We start from the raw sequence: 22,288 nt of genomic DNA, 5'->3' as shown, positions 1-22,288 counted from the left end.
GCAGATACATTCAGACAATTCATGGAATAATTAAAATGGTCAGTTGTATCAGATGGCAATATTAAGTACAAGAGATAATAGCACTTAACCTGTGCTGCCAACCAGGGAGTGATGAAAAAAAGATTGCACTGGAAGACAGGCGGCAGGTTGCTCAGGTGGAGCCTTTCTCCAAGGCATCGATAGGTGAATGAAAACAAGATTGGTTAGCCCTGCCTCAAAATCAGAGAAGCAGCAAACAAAAAGGCTGAATTTTTTGAGCTGTTACAGAAAATCTAGGGAGAACAAGGACTTCTTTGCAGAAAACCTCCTCTTCTTGGTATCCTATTTCTCTTGCTGTTGTTAATGCATTTGAAAATTCTTTGAAGCTGAAATAATTTCCTTCATCCCACTTTCCTCCCTCCCTGCCCATGTTCTTAGCCTGGTTGAATTAACAATTTAAATTAATTAAAAACATACTTGTCTAAGTCAAAGCTCTTTTATACAACATGTTAAGAAGAAATATGACACCTGGTTATGGTAGTTTCAAGTTTAAGGGTTTTTACCCTTCCAAGCTGTGCAGATTTTCCCTACTGAGAAGACCAATTTTCTGTGATTACAAGGGTGTCTTCAGAGCATAATTGTCACCAAATTTCATTCATTCCTCCTTCAGGAAGAGACCTTGATCTTTCTGACTTTCGTCCCATTTCAGTGAATATTTTTTTAATGCAAAAAATACTTGGGGGTTTTTTTCAAACTATTTACATTCTTCCCTTTCAAACCTTTTGTCCTTGTCCAATAGGATTTCTACATGCTCACAATTCCTGGGATATTTCCTCTGTATCTGTCTGTTCCAGAGTGAACTGGCTTTTGGGGGGTGTTATGAACTTCTACACATATTCCTAGCAATACTGGCTTCACTGTCTCTGCTTACTGATCTTATCGTAAGCCATTTACTGTTTCCATTTTATCCTTCAATTAGACCCTTCTTCAAACCCATTCTTTCACATTCCTTCCCTAGGTTGTATAAAAGAGAGGTCTTTAATCTCTCCTTTCGTCTAATTGAAGCTGTCCTTCCCAGCATGTTTTCCACTGCAGTGCTCTGGTTTTCATTAAGCTATGTCAGCAATACTCTAGTTGTTGTTGCTTTCTGTTTAATGTGGTTTTGCAAGAATAATAACAACTTTTTGTCTTTCCACAGAACATGGAAAGAAAGTTTTAATTTATTAGCCTCATAAAATAAAGAATTGCAGTACTAATGCCTTATGAGAACTAGGGTAAGAAAAAGACAAACTTCTAAGTCCCAAACAGGTAATGCATTACCAAGAGTTGCTGCCTGATTAGACCCTGACATACCGATACCTTCCAACTGTATCTGGAATGACTGCAGGTCAACCCTGTTAGGTAAACAACATGAAAAGGTAGAGCTGGGAATGAAATGAGGAAAGGTTCCCTGGGTTGTGTAATTGTGTTATCCAGGGGCACGGTGCACTTAAACAGTCACAAAATACTGGTCCAGATCTGCATAGATGGAGGAGCTGCGACTGGCAAATTCCAGCAATAACTCAATGTAAATTGAGGGGAGATGTTAGACATTCAGACTTTGTTCTCCACTGGAAATGCACTGATTAGCAGCCACTGAGGATCTGACCAGATTAAAATAAGACAAATAGTGGCTGTTTCCATAAGCAGGAGATCTTGGCCTCCAGCAATCAACAGAGTTCCACTATTATCCACCAGCCACGGAGCTAACTTTTTCCTCGGATAGCAGACACAAGCAGCGATAACAGAGCAAGTTCCTAGCCTGACTTGACTCAAACGTGCAAGATCACCAGCACTTTTGTGGTGTGCACTTTCTTAGGATCACACTTGCAGACAGCTAAGTTTGTTCTGAGACAAGTGATGAAAATGAAAACAGCATACTCAATATGTGCTGTAAATCACATACAGCTGTTGGAGTAGGATGATACCTGCTTTTCTCATAGTTTGTTTTTTGTTAAAAAGAAAAAACAAGCAATTATTGTTTCTGAGTGGGAAGAGAAGAGAAGGCAAATTGAGGAATGAAAAGCAATTAAAAGCTTCTCAAGAAATTTTCTGGTGTTTGTTTTGCCTTCTTCCAGGGTGACATTTCAAAGCCAGAGCTTAAAGATCAGCTTGAATTGGAAGCAGAGAACGCGTTGACGTTCAGAGTTTAATCAAGCTCAGCGTTACTGTGAGACATGGCACAAAAACAACTGCTTCTGACTTACGTGATTCAAAGCCACTGCAAAACCTACTGGATATCTATGAGGTGCTTCACAGGCCAGCACAGCTGAGACCAAGGTATTTCTAATTACTAAGACAAGTCATGGAAACCAGGTTATAGGTCCTCCAAATAACAAGGGCTCTCAGGCAAGTCAAGGATTAACCATCTTCGCAGGTATTATTCCTATTATCAATTTCCTTCTTTATAGGTCTGTAAATCCTTTGCCTTTTTCAGTTTTAAAAGGTGACCACTGAGCAAATTCCACAGCTGCCAACCAAAAAAGCGTCTGCCAACTCTAATGGCCAATGAGAGCCCATTTCTCTACCAAGGCCATTCTTCTCAATGTGTAGTCTCAGGCAAAGGCTGGCTGCCTGGGACAGCACCCGGCAGTGGGAATCGAGACAGGCTCCCAGATGCCACACAGCGTCATGGATTTTGGTTCTCCTTGCTTTGGAATGTCTGTGCCTCACAGAGGTGGCCCTGACCAGAACAATGACAGTGTACCACCATGTTCAAACACTACTGTGGATGCTAAAATCCATATGTGCCAAAAGTCCTGCCTCTCAGACTGATTCTCTACCTGAGTTACTCAGCAGGTCTGCAGCTATGGCAGTCATGGACAATTCAGGAGCTCCCTGGCCATGGTGTCCTTCCTGGTGACCTTCCCCTATTCCTTTCCTCCTAATGTGCACTCAAGTAGGTATAACAAGACATCTAATGAGACATCAGCCCAGGATTTTGGAATGAATAGAACTGACTGAAATTCAGAACTTCCATACCACAATGAGGTTTTGATGTTTCAAGTTCATTTTTGTTGTGAATCAAAGTTTGAAACAAAATATGTTTGCCATATATTGAAAGTATTGTAAGGATTTTGTTTTGGACTGCATAAAATGTTTAATATTTACCTGAATGATAGCTTTTTACTTTGACTTTAAAAGATTACAATTTTTAAATGTTTACAAAATTAATATTATTAGAAAGTAAATTCTAAATGGTAGACACAAGAGTTACATTTGGGAAATGGAAAAGGAATATTTCACTATTATTGGAATACCTCGCTGACTTCTTTTAGAGTGATATTTCACATAAACAAGCATAAAAAAAGAAAAGCCTAATTATGAAGCAGCATTTTCTGATCAATAAACACAGTGGTGGAAATTTTCTATTCCACTTCAAAAAGTGCTGATGATGTGCTCTGGTGAGTAGGTCCCCATGAAACATAAATTGGAGCCAGGGACATTGACAAGGAAGGCTTTTACAGAAAGAATGTTGATCTAAGGAGGGTTTCAAGATTCTGAGCTTGCTGCTTTAGTTCTGGACTCATCTTTTTCTAAGTTTTTTTTTCTTGTTTGGCAGGCAGCTCTTACCTGGGTTTATTCACAGTCAATTCCATTTGACTTTTCTGAAAGAAGACTATGTAGATCAAGTAGAGCAAGCCCCCCCACTTCCTTTCTTCTTTCAAGCAGTGGCTACCATGGGAAGTCTAAGATGTAGTATTGGTCACCAAATCTTTGTAAATAAAGCTCTTCGCATATCCTGCACTGTCAAATAACAGGTTTAATTCATGCGGCATGGTTAGTGTTGCATGAGGGTTAATCTAGTCACAAAAATCTGATAATTCTGGTTTGTGTCTGGAAATTTTTTGAATAAAAGACATCAAACTTTGCCTCTTGTTCCCAGTCAATGCTATACTATCATGATGTTTCCCGATGGTTATTTTAGATGCTAAACAATTTTTGTGGATTTTAAAAGTGGCTTTGTAATGCACTGTGATAAAAAAAAAAGTGTTTGGTCAAAAGACCTACTTTCCTGTAAGTGTATTATGATTTTATTCTGAAGATATTCATTAGAGCTTTTCTTGATTGTTATCATCTAAAAGTATTATAAACTGTGGAATGAGAAAATTTAAATAAACCAGCCTGTATTAGTCATCCTTTAAGTACAGACCAGATTTCAAATACCTGAGTAATTAAAGCCAATGGCAGTCTTACTTAGGACCTTCAGTTTTGACAGCTATGCACTTAAGCCTTAAATTTTGCTCAAGCCTAAGTAGCTATTCCATGTTCACAAAAAAGTACCACAATATCTGCTCTCCTGCTTAGTGAAACCTGTGCAAACTGTGGCACTTTCTAACCACAGCAAAGCCTCCCCGATGCTGAGATGTGACTCTCTTCCATCTTCCTCCCATAAGCAATGCACTGCATTGAAAACACTTCTCTGAGACAAAGACTGTTGTATTTTGCTATCACTGGTAGCTGGGCTGTGCAGTCTTCATTGAGGTATCAGCTTCACCTACTGTCCTTTTTTTTTTTCACTTGACTCTTTTCCTTCCTAGCCTAGGTTACACTGGGGACATGGCAGCCAGGGAAAGAAAACCTCTTACTAGATTTCTCCAAATACGAAAAATAAAAAAGAATGTAATGAATAATGCAAATTTTAGCTTGAGAATAATGCAAATTTTAGCTTTAGTTGAGTGCACGATGCAGTTCAGGAAGCAGGCAGAGAGGAATGGGGGTGGTTAACAGTTCGGCAGTGGCTGTTTCCTCTGCATTGATCAAGAAACTGTCCTTTTCCAGGGAACATCTGAAATGACAATGCAGCTGGGGCGGGAGGTGTTCACTGAGAAGAGCCCAAACCAGACTCTGGGATTTCACATAAACTTCTGTGCCACAGGGGCAAGCAAGCAATAGTTAATTAACAGTGTAGATTAGTGCATGCCATATACTGCATATTATGGGACACCTGGCATAATCTCAGTGCTAAGCCGTGCTCCGTGAGCTGTGACATACTTATTTCCAGCTGCCTATATTTGGATCTTCAATCATTCTTTAATTTTTCAAACTGTCACCAACAGTGTGTTATATTGCAAGTGTCTGTGACTGATGGCAGGCTAAGGTCAGGCAGAGTGTATCAAGCTTTTTTATTTGGAGGAATGCACTTTCTGTTGCAAGTGGCCTCAAGCACCACTCTTAGTCTTATCATGAACTGCCTCTTTTATCAGCATCACATAGTGTACCTTTGGTTCCTTCAGACAGTGGCTAGAGATGTTTAACAGCTTTCAGTGTCATCATGATTATTCATTTTGTCCCAGTGCTTTGTTGTTAGGGTCCTAACCTTCATTCATAGTTTAAAAAAAAAAAAAAAAAAAAAGGGCAGAAAAAATCTTTATCCAGCTCATACGTTTGGCTCCCACTCTCCAGGGCTCTCCAGACTCACACACTTGATTCACAGTGCCATAGAGCTCTCTCCACCTAACACCAGACATGGCAGGCTGGAATAATCACTGTCCTCTCCTGCACTTTTCCTGCCACTCTGGAAGTGAAGTCCTTGCCAGTTTACCAATCCTTTCAGGCCTTAATGGAGACATGGGAGTGGTGTTTCCGTAGCACGGGGAGTATCGCATCTTGGCAGAAATGTTTTTACCAGTACTTTGAATTATGATAGGTGAAAAATGCTTCCATCAAGCACTGAGGCTCTTTTGTTTCCAGCTCTGATATTAACATCTCAGGAGTGACTAAAATATCTGTTTAACATTACTGTTATGGAAACAGTAGCCTCCTAGTTATAGTTAGTGAGTACAGCATAGAGTAAGAAGTTATAAGATGGCAAAGATGTTGGGAAGATGCTTTTTCCCCATCAGGCAGGGGATTCAGGCTGACATGGCCCGTTCCCTGAGAGATCAAGGACAATGTTCCTGGTCCTGTTGCTTGGATGCACAAAAACATACTCCAGGCTTTGGTGAACAAAGGCAAACATACCACACCTAACATAGCTTAAATAAGAACTCGTTCTTCCTTTCAACTTTGTTTCCCTTGTGGAGTCTTGAAATCATCCTCCTTTGTACACGAGGAACTGCAGTTCATGGCTTAGCTCTTCCTGAATGACTTCCAGATGTCTGGTCAGGGCTATGTGAAGAGTTTAGTAATCAGGAGACCCAAATAGTAGGGTCACAAGGTGCACTGTACAAAGGCATTGTATATCATACACACCATGTCTTTCTGCCTCATTACTTCTCTTCCAGCCAAAGCTGCCAAAGATTAGGCCCATTTTTAAACACTCATCTGTCTCCATATAAAAAGTGTTTATTACTGCATCTTCTATATTACATCTCAAATTCATAAATAGCTTTATATACATCCTTGTATCCTTGTTCTTACTGTACCATGTGTTTGATTCTGATCTAAACCACCTACCCTGTTGAGCTATTGTCTGGGCCATATATGATATGTGCTGAAGTGAGAAGCATCCTCTGTTTATTCAGTCTTGCCCAGTTCCTTATATCTCACGTAGCAAGTCATAAAACACAGGCTGAAACGTGAAAATGTTGTTGTAACGGGGTGTCATCGTGTAGTTTCCCCTTCAAAATCCACTTTTAACTGCTCCTCATCTTCCCTTTGCTACTCAGCATAACCATTTCAGAGCTATCCTTGATTCTTTGCACCCTCCTCTGGGTTTTGCTCTATGTCACTTTAATGAACTTACCACCTCTCCTGTGCTCATCACTGCTTTTCCCCACAGGAACCTTAACATCATTCATATATTTTTACTGAAATCATCCTTGAAGTTGAACCCTTTCTCCTTTATGGGATCAGGGAAGTAAGACTTGGTTTTTTAAACAGCAGCTGGCTAACACAAATGTTCAAATTAAAAAGAAAAATCTAACTAGCAATGTAAAACAATGTTAGCATCATCAAATGTAATGGAGGAAGTAATCACAATTCCTGTATAAAGGACGGTAATACACATGAAACAGACATCATTTCTCCATTGAAAAAGGCATTGTATGACCTTGTTTTCAGAATTCTAGAACAAAGTGTCATTATCTAAATGGAGAAGGGTGGCTAATATGTTTTTATATGTTTTTCTTTAGGAAATGTACTACCAGAAAATGGAAACGCAAGATTCAAGATGATTTTCCCTCTAGTTCTGTTATGCAGCATATCAAAATTCAAGATCAACTCAGGCAATACAACAGGACACACTGGCAAAGACTGGATTTTAGCTACCTGCATTTATATGACTACTAATTGACAGGGTGATGGTGAATGCATTACATTGGGGGAGCTGGCAGAAACTGTTCAAATAATTCATTTATTCTCCTTTCCTTGTCAATGAACAAGGAAAAAGAAATATAGAAGCATACACCAGAAAAACACACTAAGAAAATTAATGTGCAGGAAGGTTGGTTTATATGTGATAGAATAATTCGATTAAGGACAGTTAAATTTTAATGGCCCCTCTCAGTGCCCATTTAAGTCAAGTAACATGGTCCACTGACTCTCATTAGAATGAGTGATAGCCAATGCCAAAGTATCATTTATCACTACGTTTTCACTTTTGAGGAATTGGACTGGTTTCATGTTATTTATTTAGATCTTTTACTTTCTAGCTGATCACACCTCTGCATGAAATAGCATCTGCTGTCTTCAGTCATAACTCAGGGCTGGGGGGAGGCAGAGTTTGCTAGAAATGTGGGAATTCTGACAGAACACATCATCACTGGACAACGTGGCTTGTGGGACCCAAAGTACCTGATGGTAATGGACCCATTACACCAAATTTTCTTTGTATTACTGTCAGAGATCTACTAACTGTCATTCCAGCTTGCCCAGGCAAGCTGTTTGTGGGCCCATATCTATAGCCATGGCTGCAGAGCAACCCCATCAGACAGACAGCTCGAAGGCCAGTGACACCAGAGCTTTCAGGCTGTCAGGGAGAGCACCTGAAGCCGTGGGAGTGAGAGATCCAGATGACGCCACTGCATGGCAGCCCTGTGTTCTTCACATCTGGAACTATTCTTGCGGGAGGACTTGGATCCAAAACTAACCTAGGGCTCGCAGCTGCAGAACAAGAGCTAACAGGATCTTCCACCTCTTTTGCCTAGAGATGAGGGAAACCCTTCTGACAGAGAAACTGGGTATCCAATCCTTAAATTAAATAGCTGTTTAAAAGGCAATCTCAAATTCTGTAAACCCTACTGCATGTGCTTAACTTTGCTCTCCAAGTAGGTCTGCTGGTTTTAACAGGACTGCTCACATATATCAAATTGATCATGCTTTGCAAGAGTAAGCCCTTTCCCCACTTCTCTGTATCAGACCAAAGAACAGAGCTCTACAGTAGAAGAACGTGATGTACCAGCCAACTTACAGCTTCTTAACATTACAGCATGAATTTAGTTGTGCTGCCCCAAGGATGATGGTCCAACATCAAGCTGTCCCTCATACATGCCCTGGAAAGAAGAAGAAAGGGGAAGAATGGAGACACAGCCAGGGTACAAAGAGCTTGGGAGACACAGATTGGCTGCTTCTGCTACTGCCAGGGCTTTGGCTGGACAGGAGAACCCTTTCCCCTACTGAGAACTATGACTGTCCTACTCTGCTGCTGCCCCACACAGCTTGGCCCACTTTCCATGGCAATCTAGGTTCAGTCGTATGGAGCTGAGGTGGTTTTGCTGCTGCTCCCACCAGCCTGATGCTGAAGACAGCTGGCTGCCTGCACCTACAGTGTCTTCACATCAGAGCGGGTCTCACTGACTGGTTTAAAACCTGCAGTGAGAGCAACGAGGCCTTTTTGGCTGGCAGAAGACCCAGATCCAGATGTGCCAGTGCTATTATGCATGTCCATAATATTGATCTGTGCATTCCTGTCAATCTGGACATGTGCTGGACCAGCTGGATTAATTGTCTATCTGTAAATGCATGGCACAGCAGCAGAAGCATTGTTTTTGTCCTAGTTCTGGAGTGACCATGCATGCATGATCTAGTTGCATAGAGATATTAATCATATCTGGAGGTAGCCATTTTGTTTGCCTTTTAAATAAGACAGCTGATCACAGACGGATTATCTTTATCCCTGAGCACAATGCCATAACCTTCCTGTGCTTCAAACAAAGAGATTACTAAACATAAAACACATTTGAGATGAATGCTCAAGTAAGAGTAAACTCATCATTCTCTTCAGTGAACAAACATGGTGGAAACCTGACAAGAACAAAACTGTCGTAGTCTGAAATGCATTCATTACTGACTGAACATATGCTATGATTGTTACTACCATTTGTCATTGCCTGGTGGCAAAGCAAGACCCATGACTAAGCAATGTCAGTGATCGCATAATGTCCTTCTCTGTGCATAGTCATAGTCTTCTTACAGCTATAAAATTTTCAAGCTCTCACATCATATAGATTTGAAAACCTGGAATGGACTTGGGAAGGTAAAAAACCCAGAGATATTTGGACAGCAGGCCTTCTTAGGTCATACAAACACACTCTCTCCACTGGGTGTTCCTTCCACAGTCCCGTTTGATAACCTCCATTAGTAAATTTAGAACAACAAAAGCACAAAAAAGTAACGCACAATCCATTCTAGCCTTGCTTTAAAAGGCCATTTTTCCAGGCAGCTGGCCAGGCTCACATGAGCCTCCTTCTTGACCTTTCCAAGCGACAAAGTATGCTGCTCACCAGTGACAGTGCTGAAGAGGAACACCCGAAGCAAAGCACCATTTCAAGAATATTCATTCAAAGGTACCTTAGGTCCAGATCTCTTTGGACTGAACAGATGTTAAAAGATTTGGTTGGTTCTGCAGCTGTGAACCCCTTGCAAATGCATCATTTCATAAAAACCTTTGCATTTTAATAAAAGACAGATGGCGTGCTGAAAGGGGCTGTGTCAGTCTAGCCTAATAACATGAATACAGTGGTAATTATTTCCTTCTGTGCTTTTCCACTGTTTCAATGTACTTGAAGCTGTTACTGTATTTCCTGGTTCTCTTTAGTGTATGATACAAAATCCCTCAGCAATGGAGGGTACTTGAGATTGGATGCGGCAACCGCAAACAGCGCAGACACATTGAGAAACTGGAAAGTGCTAGAAATATAAGTGTTCCACTTCTATTAGCAAAAGCTTAGCAGGAGAAAAAACCCAGATATTTTCAGAAGAAATGGGATACCACTTTTCAATCAGTTCTTTACTAAACAAAGACTGCAATATTGTTTGCCTCCTCAAAGGTCATTTTTGTTCAGATCATGAAGCAGGGCACTAGCAGAAGAGCTTCAAAAGCAAAGAGAAGCTAAAGTCAAATTACTCAGAGAAGCAAAAGCAGAGTAAAACTTGAAGTCTGTAAAAGTTTAGGCAAAACCAAATAGGAAAAAAATCCAAAAAACAGGAAAAAAAGAAAATCTCTATTATGATGCACAGCAATGCAACTAAGATGGAATTACTTCTGTGAATAATGGCTTATAGTTGGTGGAAGACAGGATGATACAAAATATACTGTACAGTTCACTCTTGGAGCAGTAAAAGTGGGATCAGCTATCTTGATATTTCTTGTATTTCATATAACTTTGAATCATGTCAGAAGATTTTAATAAGACTTGTCTTTTGCCAAGAAAGTGACATTCCAGTTCCAGTATCAAGAGAAGGAGATTTGTTTCCTAGAGGTGCATTGGACCAGTCAAGAACATGTAAAAGATAATGAGTGAGGAGGTCACAGCGTCTCCGGAGCAGTGTTAGAGAGTGAGGAAAGGAGCAGATTATGCATTGCACTGATTCCTTAGGTGTGTGGCAAGCACTGAGGCAGGCTGAAGAGAAAAGGAGAGCCCAGATAGGGAAGGTGGGAGGTTTGCAGACAGGAGAGTGGAGCTGGAGATACAGGGGAGGTGTGAGAAAGCTGCAAAGGGTCAAGGTAAAGAGGGCAGAGACGAACTTCTGAAGAAGCAAGGAACCTCGTTCTGTTCATTTCCTTGCAGTGACTATATTGACTAAAGATATTTCTCTGTCCCCACCTTGACCTTACCACCTTATTCCTAACCTGTGTCCAGAAGGTTCTCCTTACCTTTGAAAATGCCAACTTCAAAAGGTCACAAGCTTGACCTATTTTTTAAGTATCTGATTCCAGTGGTAAGTTTTGTGTAATTGAAAGATCTTTCTTTTTTTTTTCCCTGAATAAATGCATCAGTGCTATATTTCTTTCTGTTTATCACCCTCAGCTTTCCGTATGTGAGAAACCACAGACATCTTCCCTTTGGGAGGAAAAATCAGTCAAGTTTGTATTAGCTGGAGGAAAAAAAAAGAGGCAGTTTACTAAATGATGAGGCAAAGACTTGAGCTGATTTCAACTGGAAGCGTAGTCATGGAGGAAACCCCCCAAACTGATTTGTACAGAAGGACTCCTGCTCTCACAGAAGTTACTCTATAAAGCAGGGAGAACCGCTCATCAAGAAGACTTGTGGACCATCACCCATGGTAACTTCTAGAGCAATCCCAAGGTATTCCAACCTGAATTACAGGTTGCCCGCAGGATTTGGTAGCCACCATCCCTGTTGTGTCCTGTGGGCAGCTGGAGCTCTTTTTACTCTAAGGCTACTCAGCCACAGACATCCAGTGTTAAAGCTTTCCGAGGACGGATGCTACAGCCCTTTCAAGAAAAACTCAAGAGAAGTTAGAGAGGTCCATCCCACAGCAGGTAAGTGTCCCTTGGGAAGTGTGCTAAGCAGTAGATACACTCTACTTCCTCCCAGATATGCTGGCAAAGTCGGCTCAGAGTTCATTCCAAAGTGGTTTCTACAGTCAGACCATGTAGATGAAGCAGCATGTAATTTTTACTGGCGAAAGATTATACCCTCTGTCATCACTTTCATACCCTTCTGTCACGCCTCTCCTCCTACACTTGCTCTTAGAAGTTACATTGCCAGCTGAAGTTACCTTTAGGTTAGAAGTTACCATAAAGTTAGAACCACAAGTGATTAATATATGAGCAATGCTGCCCACCTCTTTGAAATAAATCATAAAACTACATTTCTTCAGACAAATGCTTTTTTAAAAAAACCACAGCATATCGATTTTTCTCACCTTAAAAAAACCGCAACTCATTGTTTTCTGTTTTCCCAAATAGAATTTCTCATCTTTTTTTGCTATCATTGTATAATACCACACTTTCTGATACAGGATCATTTTGTATACAAATGTTCTACGTTAACATCCCCTGAAAGCAGCATTTTTTAACTTCGGCATCAATGTTACTTCGAAGTTATCACAATGTCACATCAGCCATCTACTGCAGATCCGGCAAAAATTATAATATAGTGGTATTTAGCTCTGCTTTCTTACTTAACCTACCCTCTTATTGAAATCACACAGTGAAAATAACCTAAATAATAACAGAATAAAGGAAGTTGAATAATTTCTGAAGGGGAATAATTTCTCAGGACATTGAGTTAGAGAAGACACTAAATTTAAGAACAATGTGTAGGTAAACACTACAGAAGCTTCTTTTCCAGAGCCTTGCAAAAACTTAGAAGAGAACAGCTTTCAAAAACAGACAATGGGATGAGCATAAAGCAATTTTTTTTCTTGAAACAATGAAGACGGGTACAAGTTTATGAAATCAGACAAAACAGGAACAAAGTTTTCTTTGTGATGAAAACCACAGAAAGAATTGGTGGTCCAAGAAGAACCAAAAACATTTATCTAGAAATAAGCCCTAAATATTTTAAGGGGAAAAGAAACCCACAATGAAGAGGGCTTTCATTATTATTAATGGTGCCATTCTTTCTAGGGAAGTAAAATACAATTTCAATACGGTATCATTACTTTATATGTGGAGTATGGGCTTAATATTAACTGATTTCAGATGGAGCAGAACTACAGCAATGCTGAGTGTTGTGAGCAAAAACACCGTGGCATTTTCCAAAGATAGAAGACATCCTTACCAATCTAAAGACAGCGTTGACAGTCACAAAACCTGGCTGTAATCCTCAGCTTTGCCATTGTAATCAGTGTGTGGCCTCACGGAAGTTATTTAATTTCTTTGTGTTGGAGTTCATTGCAAGAACTGGCAATGCACTGCTTGCCTCCCTTCTGGGGTTCTCAGTGATTTGGTACTAGAACAAAGAGGTCTTACAATAAAACATTTTGCTTGATGAACTCAGATTTTACTGACAAATTAAGAAAATTTTTTATTTCCTTCATCCAGTTTTGTTCATTAATTTCTCTACTATAAATTATTACTTCCCTTCTCCCATACAGTATAAAACTAATTTAAGTGCCATTGTCTTCAGTGGAAATGGGATTAGAAACTTTCATAGAAACTGCTGGCAGTATTGTGGAAACATTGGAAACTACCATGGAAACTTACTCACGAAGGGCATAAGAAGCAGAAAGAGTTAGTCATTTCAAGTCATACAGTTTGTAAGCTGTGTGGTTAGTTCTGGCAGCAAGAAGTGAGATTCTTTAATAGACCTAATGGATGATGTCAAATTCTGTGTTTAAATATTTAATGTGATTTAACTGCCTAAGAGTATCCTATTGCAGGTTGTCTGGCTTTCGAGGCACATGAAATCTGATCAGACACTGACTGCATACAACAGTAAACTCCTAATAGAGCAGTCAGTATGTGACACAGATGTCAGCCTTCTCTCGAGGGATCTCTCTTCAAGAATAATTAGTTGGTAGCATTATTGCTCAGAAATAAGAGAAAGAATCCAGATAAGAAATGTTAAGTGATTTCAGGTTTTCTGATAAGTGAGCACACACACAGAGCTTGAATTTAACAGGGACTATTCATGTTGTGACCACTACTTCAGGTCCCACCTCTAACCAGCAAGTTGCTTGAACTACTTGAGAAGTCTGGTAGTTTGGTTTACAACACAGGGGACACATCCTCAAGTGATAAAAGCTGCTACTACAGTAGAAGATGGTACTTTATATTATCTGAAGGTTGTAGAATTGTGAAGGTAGTTTTCCAATAGTATTTTCTCATTTTCAGGGAGTTCAATGGCTGGAAATTTTAGCAATGCCTCTTTAAACTCTGTGAATGGTATTACAAGCATTTTTGCCCTGTCTCCTGTTCTCAAGGGTGTTTAACAAGTTTAATACCACGATGTACCACTTGAAAAATAAGTATAAAACTAATCACATCTGTCTACAGCATTAGGCAGTCACATCTGTCCTATCTCACCATTGTTTTCTCTGAAATTAGCCTGGAGACACAGAAAGACTAAATAGCTAGTATGATTATTAAAATGATAAATCCTCCCCTCACAAGAATCACCAATATTTCAGACTCAGGTGTGCTAATCGGTAGAAGAACACTGACCTTGCATCATGCTGAGACTCTAATAGAAATCAAACTGTCCCTAACTTCAGCTTCATTGATTTTTGCTTTGTTAGCAAAGGAGTCAATATTTTTAGCACATATATGTCAGATTAATAAACAAAAGTAGTCTGCCTGGTGGAGAATATCAGTAGGGATACAGTTGTCACAAAAGAGAATTTTCTTAAAGATAGACCATCAAAAAGCCTATAACCATCATAATTTCCATTTATTCCCTTCTTCTTAAAGTCTTTAGTGTGTTTACATGCAACATTTTGTCTGATGGCTTGACTATAAAAGTTGCTGACAGTAACATATACTCATCTTAACAAGTTACAGACACATTAAAGGCACTGAGCTTCAGTTATTGCTTTCTGAAAGCTTCCTCTGCACTACTCTAGTTGTAGAAAGAAGTCTTTTCATAAATGAGAACTAACCTCATTGCTTTGACAAACTGCAGCAGCATTTCAAAAGCAATCAGTGCTCTATATTGAAAAAAAGTAATAATGCAGTGCTCTGGAGGGCTGATAACACCATCAGTGAGAAGAAATATGTAAAATACTCTGCTGGTCTAAACTGATATGGTCTTATTGAACCAGGCTACCTTATGAAAGGTAAACTTATTTTCTGCGTATCACAGTATTGCCTCTTCTGTACTGGCTGCCTGGAATGAAAATCAAGGAAAGTGGCCAAATAAAACTGCAGGCAGCCTCAGGCTTCATGAGTCCATTTCCTTCCCTTCTGTACCAGCATATTATCTGTACCATAATATTTTTGCTTATTTATCTTGCAAGAGCTTTGCAAGAGGAACTGGACTTGCAGTGGTTTGTGCCTCTAATACAAGTTTCTGGATGTATCTGATCACAGGCTCTTTCTTTGCATATAGCGAGTTAAACCAAGTATCTACACAGCCCAAAGCACATCTGTGCAGTGGTGGGTGCACTCGCAGCTTCACCAATGTTGGTGGCAACGTATCAGGTCAGTGGTTCTTCCTGTATTGTTTGAGAATCATAGCAATGTCTTCTTGGCAAATTCAGAAATTTCACAAGTCTGATCTAGGGTCTGATCTGTCCTCCCTCCCCAGCAGATATTTTTAAGTGTAAAACTTACAGTATTTTTAAAAGATGCTGAAAGCCACAAAAACGCACTTTTAGCTTTTGGCTTGTTACTTTAATTTATATGCTGTTCACGTTCAGCATTCACGCACAAAGCACAACACCATGATGCTATCCAGTAATAAAAATATGCATAAAATTAAAAGAGAGAAAAATAAAGCTTGGAGGCACCTGTGTTTGCTTTATTTGAAGCTGTCAGAGCAAAACAAAGGTGGCAGCCCTATTACCATGTAGTTATGGAGATTGTAAGAAAACAAGGGTGTTATCATTATAAGAAGTTCTGCTGCTTGTAATTAGACAGCAAGTAATTTCCAAGGAATATCTAATTCAAAGACTTTCAGAGTGCATACACTGCTATGTGAAAATCTAAAAGCCATTTTTTCCCTGTGTTTTAATTACGACAGTTGTTTTGCACTTCACAGTTAATTGTAAACCACCATCAGTTATTAAGGTATGTCAGTTTTTTCTACAGCAAATGTGTATTATGAACCTTGTCGGGCAAAGGTTGTCTCTATCAGAGATGGGAGTGCAAAACAGCACGTGTTGTTGGCTATGTGGTCTGAGATAAACCACGTTTGCCATTTGAGTAATTACACGTGTGTGGCACACTTTGATACCCAAGCAGAAGATGTATTAGAATTACAGCCAAGAAAAAGAAGTTGAAATAACTGCAGACTCCTTATGAACACAGGAATGAGTTTTCAGGTAAGCTGACATGAGGAGAAGACCACACACACCCCAGCACTTGAAGTATCACAAGTTTCCTTTTTTATCCTGCTATAAAAGAAACAAAGGCTGTTTGTAAGTCCTCAGACCCCCCTCATCTAAACCAACTATTAATAGTATGGGTTCTCATTTGGGTCACCACAACTCTCTGACATTTAGTAGACAGTTTCCTTGACAATCTTTGTGGTTTGCTGATGGGTGAAGCAGCTAGAGCTGCAGATAAGTGTTGATATGAGTCAAATTTGTGCCAAAGTGAGGCCATTTGCCTTGTTACGCAGACTGATATAGGGAAACATCATGTGCTTCTAAGAGAGACAAAACACAGTCTTTTTTTCTCCTAAACAGCTCCCTCCAGTAATTTTGCTAATCTTACTAATTCTTACCTTGTCCCTGCACAAGGCAGAGGTAGGGTGAGCATCAGCTAGGGGAAATGAGCAAGGAGCTGCCTTCTGCATGGCAAAGGTGGCATGGGACAAACCTAGATGTGAAAAGAATGGTGGGCTTTGTCTAAAGGAAGGACATACTGCCTGGAAAACCTGAGACAAGATGTCAGTGTTTTACACGGAGCTTGTGCCCAAGGCCAGGGAGCTACAGAGAACTAAAAAGGGCTTGAAATCGCTGTGTGATCATCATTTCCTTTTTCCAAGCTAAAAAAAAAAAAAAAAAAATCAAGAAAAGAGCTTTTGGCAAAAATCATCTGATTTGATTGTTTGATGTCTACAGGATGGGAATGGAAACCTTCACCCAGTAACGGTAGCTCAGTAGGTTGCAACCCTCCTGTATGAGCTGTAATAAGTTTCTGCATACAAAACCCCATCACAGTCAGTTGAAGCACATCAGCCAAAATCCAACATCCCATATAAAAGCAAAGCGATGTCCCTCTCTGGAAAACCCTGAGTAAATGTGCCTTAAACAAGAGACAGCTTTGGAACAGAAGAATTGAACTCCTACCTCAGTGCTCCCCTAAACCAAAACTTCCTTCTGGCAAGAAGCCGGGACTGTGATAGCAACTGCTAAGTCAATGTTGCTCCTGCTTCACCTCCGTGCCGTCTCAGAACATACGCACACATTCTTCTGAACCACTGTCCTTGTGCATTTGCACACGATTGTACACAGTTGTACTCAGCTCTGTTGGAAAGTGCAGATTTTCATGCAGACTTGAGGAAAGAGCCGAAAGTCAAGTGTAGGAGTGGGAGTCAAGGAGAAACATCCATGAATATTCTCAGTTCAAGCACCATTGTCTTCCTAGGGTTGTCTCAATCTTTCAGAGTAGTTGCATATGAACAAAAGCATCCATATCGCAGCTGGCGGGCATCTGCAGTTACTGTGCATTATTAAACATTTATGGAGGAGCAGCTTCCAAGAAGACCGAGTTGAGCACAGAAGCAGCATTTTCATCTAAGGTTACCTCAGACCCCAGATGTCATTCAGCTTGATCCATGTCTTGGAATCTAACTGTGGCTGCAGCATTTATAATTCACAGAAGAACACCATAATTTAGTCTTGTCTGACTTATAAAAAGTATACAAGAGTTTCATGTGCATGCTGCGACCTTACGCTAGTTAGTGACAGCCAAAGCTTCGGAAAGCATTAACCCACCTCATTCCTCAGTTGAGAGGCCAAGACTAGGTTGTTCAATACTCACCCCAAATTGCTTTTCAGAGGTACCTTGTTCCCCTCTTCAGCTAAGCCCAGAGACTTAGCTCTGGATATGGTTTGAAGCATGTGTGGGTGGAGGGGTTGTAGGCACAAATGCTATTTTTAGCGTGCTAAGGCTGACCTCCACAGCACCTCTCATAGGCAGAAGAGTCAGATGGGCACCTCTGCAGGGTCATCCAGAACAGAAACCAAGCCTTAGATGGTCCTGGTTGTCTTCTGGGTGAGTTTATTTCTATCCCTTTACTGAAGAGAGCTCAGAAAGTTGCACTTCCTAAGGCCATGCTCCCCCATGGAAGGGATTAGGCCTGCCAGAGACCAATTCAGAAATAAAGGACAATTTGTGGCTTTAGAGAATTACCTGTCTTATCTAAATTGCTCACACTCTCTGCTTCCCAGCTCAGTGGAGACAGCAGATCCTCTCAGAGATACAGTGTTAGCTTTGGTTACCAGAAAGTGAGAGGACAATTTTACTGCACAGTACAACTTTCACCAATATGTTGGTCCTAATTCAGAAAACAAATGCTAGAGCAAAATATTACTACACTTTAATGAAAGCATAGCTTTGAACATAAATCTTTGCTGGCTATACCAAGCAGGCATAAGAAGTACTGGCTCAGTTACCTCACTCAGAGGCAGTAAAGCCTTTCACAGGGTTTTCACCCTGCAGTTAGCTAGAAGTAACTGAAATAGTTGCATTAAGTCTGAAGGTTGTGATGTTCAACCTACAAATCTCATATTGCACGACCCCCCCAAAATCCTTGTGCCTTACTTTATACTCACTGCATTACCACACCGTTCCTTAATGTTTTTTGTTGCAGGTGGATTCAAAGATGAAGCAATTTCTGTATTTTTTTTAAAGGAAGGCCAAAGAAAGAGCTAGCAGTACCATCCTGTATATCAATTATTCCCCCTGTCCTTTACCACTACGCAAATACTCACAATTCTGACCTGCTCTGGGTTCCTGAGAAGCTGCCAACACATTGCCTTTGTTTGTACAAAGTTTAGCTGTCTCTCGATAAGCTCCTGATTTCTTATAATAAATCAGCAAGAGCAAAATGTACTCTGGAAGATGGCCTAATGCAAAACTGTGGCACTGATTTTAAATCATAATGTTACTGCCTTTTTGGAACCTTTTCCCTTTCTAATGTGCATGTCAGCTATGACAAAAATACTGAGCAACAAGCTTTGAACTATTTTGGTGCTCTGTTGAAGTATTTGAACAATACTGCCATACCAATTTAGCTACATTTTATAATAATCGGTGATTTGGGACAAATTATAGCATAAACACAGCATGTCTGAACCAAACAAGTTCTTTTAAAGATATTCTAAATGAAAACATATTTAAGCCTATTGTTATTTCTTTTAGCACAATCACCATGGAAACTATATAAAACTCACTTTTAATATCCATTCTTTCTTAAATGCTGTGTTGCCTAAATGATACATGAATTGAGCATAATTGGTTTGGTATTTTAACGGTCAGTCATGGAACAACACGTCCTTTGGAACATCCTATAACTGAGTTGATTGCTGCATTTACTGTATGTGAGATGCAAGTTTATACCAGCTTTGTTATGAAAGGAGAAGGGAGCAAAACTTTTAAAACACCAAGGGATGTTCTGGATTAGATATATCTCAATTCACTGCAAAATTTTAAAATTCCAACAGAGAAAGACTTGGTCAGATTCGCCCCTGTAGTAAACTCAGCTAAAATGAATGCAGTTACCTTAAAAATTAAATTGTTACACTAGCTTCAGGACTAAGACATATTTCCAAAGATGTTGCTAGAGGCATAATGACATTCACAGGTTTCGGCATATGTGATGACCCTTTCCCAGGTTCCCAAGGACAGCATTTAAGTGCTTGCTGGAACCTGTCATATAAACTGTTTCCCAATATACTTTATGGGAGATAAGTGGTAAGGGAGAGATACTATGCATACACAATTCAGTCAGCCTATTCCTAAACATGCCAAATTCCAGGTACCAGTGATGTATTTTTTGTATACACACTTGTACACACAGAGCAGAGCCATCAACTATCCCTTAACAGTACATTCCTGGAGTATACTAAATAGCCTTATTCTTACCCAGGTTCAACGTCCCTTCTGGTGATTCCAGATCAGCTGGAGATTGGTTTGAACAAGGGCTACAAAGGCTGTCCACAGGCATGATGCCAAGCCGCATTTCTTCCTTGACTCTGCACTTCACAGGCTCCTCACGTCATCTACCAGTGACTCCAGGAGATGACCTGAGAACCCTCATTTGCTCTGCCAACATCAGGCTGTGACTAGACCCATGCCATGGCCTCCCAGAGCCCCCTCAGAGCTCGTGCCCTCCAGCAGGCACTGCAGGTGCCAATTGCTTCTTGCTTCTTGCTGCTGGCTGCGGCTTCACCCCTCTGTTCTGCGAGGAGGATTGAGGCTGCAGCAAGGCAGAGAAATCCCAGGCATTAACAAGTGAGATATGACAGGCCTGAGTATGTGACCACTGAAAGAGACCTAAAGCTACGTGTGGATGCCACCACAGGCAGACTGCAGCGGTCAAGTGAAGAATCCCTGTGTGAACCTCATGACAAAGATACAGAAGTGACATAAACAGAAGTGACATTGCATGTAAGTGAGAGCTTCATTTCCCCCATTTCTCTACCCATTAGATGCCTGGTTTGCTTATCATTATGCCGTGGGACAGCAGTGAATTCAGCAGGGCAGTTTTGGAGCCACACCAGCAGAAGCAAAGGCAGAGTTTTCAAAGAACCATCTTTAAGGTAAAAACTGCAGCATCAGCCCAAGGGAAATGCATAGTGATAGAACATACACAGTTGAAAACAAAATTTAAAAACACGTGTAAATGCATTTCATCTGGGTTCTTTTAGTAAAATGCTTGAAATTTAAATTTGAATGCATAACCATCTGTCTCAAGGATAAGTTCGATATAAGCTCTTATTCCAAATTACATACATCTTACTTTGCAAAATGCCTCCTGAAACTCATGCTAAGTAATGCACAGAGGAAGTAATGCATTTATCTTCCAAGGATACAGTAACCCCTTGATGTACATTTTGATAAAAGACCTAAAGAAAGTCTTCAGGCAATGCTGTTCAAGATGTTGCATATTTCTAAGTTTCCCACCTTCAATCAGTTTCTCTGGGAGCAGAAAAGGTCAAATTACATAGTAGAATTACACTCTCTAGTGGTGAAATTCTGGCCCTTGTGTCACTTCTCTCTGTAGCTTCATCGTGTCCTCCTTGTTCTTGTTCTTTCAGGAGATTAACAAATAATTCACCTCATACATGTTGTAACCAGGAGCTATTTTTATTGGAGAGGGCGCAGTTACCAGCTCTTCTCAATCTAAAAATTAAAAGGGAAAAATTGAGACACCAGCAAAGAAAGCTTCAACGGCCATTTCTTCACCATATGCAATTGTTGAAGGAGACGAATAAACACCATCGCATATACATATACACTTTATGAAAAAGCATTTACTTTATGAAAGAGCATTTAACGCAAAATCTTCCCCTGCTAGAGAGACAACCACACAGTTAACATGAGTTGCTACTGTTAAAATGACCAGCAGAGATGTCCTCATACTGGCCAACCGTAGTCCCAGTAAATTTATTCTTTGCTCATGAGAAAAAGGCTTCAAATTACTTTTGTAATTACCACTTATGGTCATATCCACAAAGCACTGCAAAAATCTGTCCAAAGGTATGTTTATCCCAGGAACTGGGAAACCTGCACCCTGGGGATAGGTACAGCTTAAAACTGAGTTTCACGTGATTTGCTGCTCTCTGTCGCATGTGCATAATTACAGCACTTAGAATAACACTGGGTATGCGGTGAAGTATGGCCCCACAGGAGGGGACTGAAAAGCATATTCAGTCCTCAGAAGGAAAAGATGCCCTACATTTTGCCTATGCACATACCTGAAAGGTCCATGTTCATGTCATGCTTTTGTCCACACTGAAAATACGTGCAGCCATGTCCTGAGGCAATTGCAGCAGAAGACCATAAGCTCTGCTAACCTGTTGCATGTGAGAACTCCTTCCTTGCCACCTACCTATAGCCTCTTTAGAGTGTAACCTAAGCTACAGAGCCCAGTTTCAGGAAATAGCCAAAAGTCCTACGGTTTCATTTCTGTATCCTACCTGCTTTTGCACAACTCCACCTCCTGCACAACATTTGATCTCTTTGCCCTGCAGACAGTTGCAGATCACTCACAGTGCTCATTTTTGCACAGAACTATTGTCTTCTCCCTTGTTAGTCTCTCCACCGTGGCCTCCCTATGCTCGAGAGTTTGGCCAGAGAAGCACAGCCACATGAAGGAAAATACTTCCTCGGCACTGTATTTTGGCAAAAGTAATCAGACCATCCACTTCCATGATACGATTTTGCAGCAGATTGCTTGCCTGGGCATTCACTAAAATCAGGAGTGATTCCATTTTTAATGTTTCAGTGGTAAATCTACATTAG

Source organism: Aquila chrysaetos, chromosome 1 (assembly GCF_900496995.4).
Source record: "Aquila chrysaetos chrysaetos chromosome 1, bAquChr1.4, whole genome shotgun sequence".
NCBI classification, from domain to species: Eukaryota; Metazoa; Chordata; class Aves; order Accipitriformes; family Accipitridae; genus Aquila; species Aquila chrysaetos.
Note: the sequence above shows the minus strand (reverse complement) of the source record.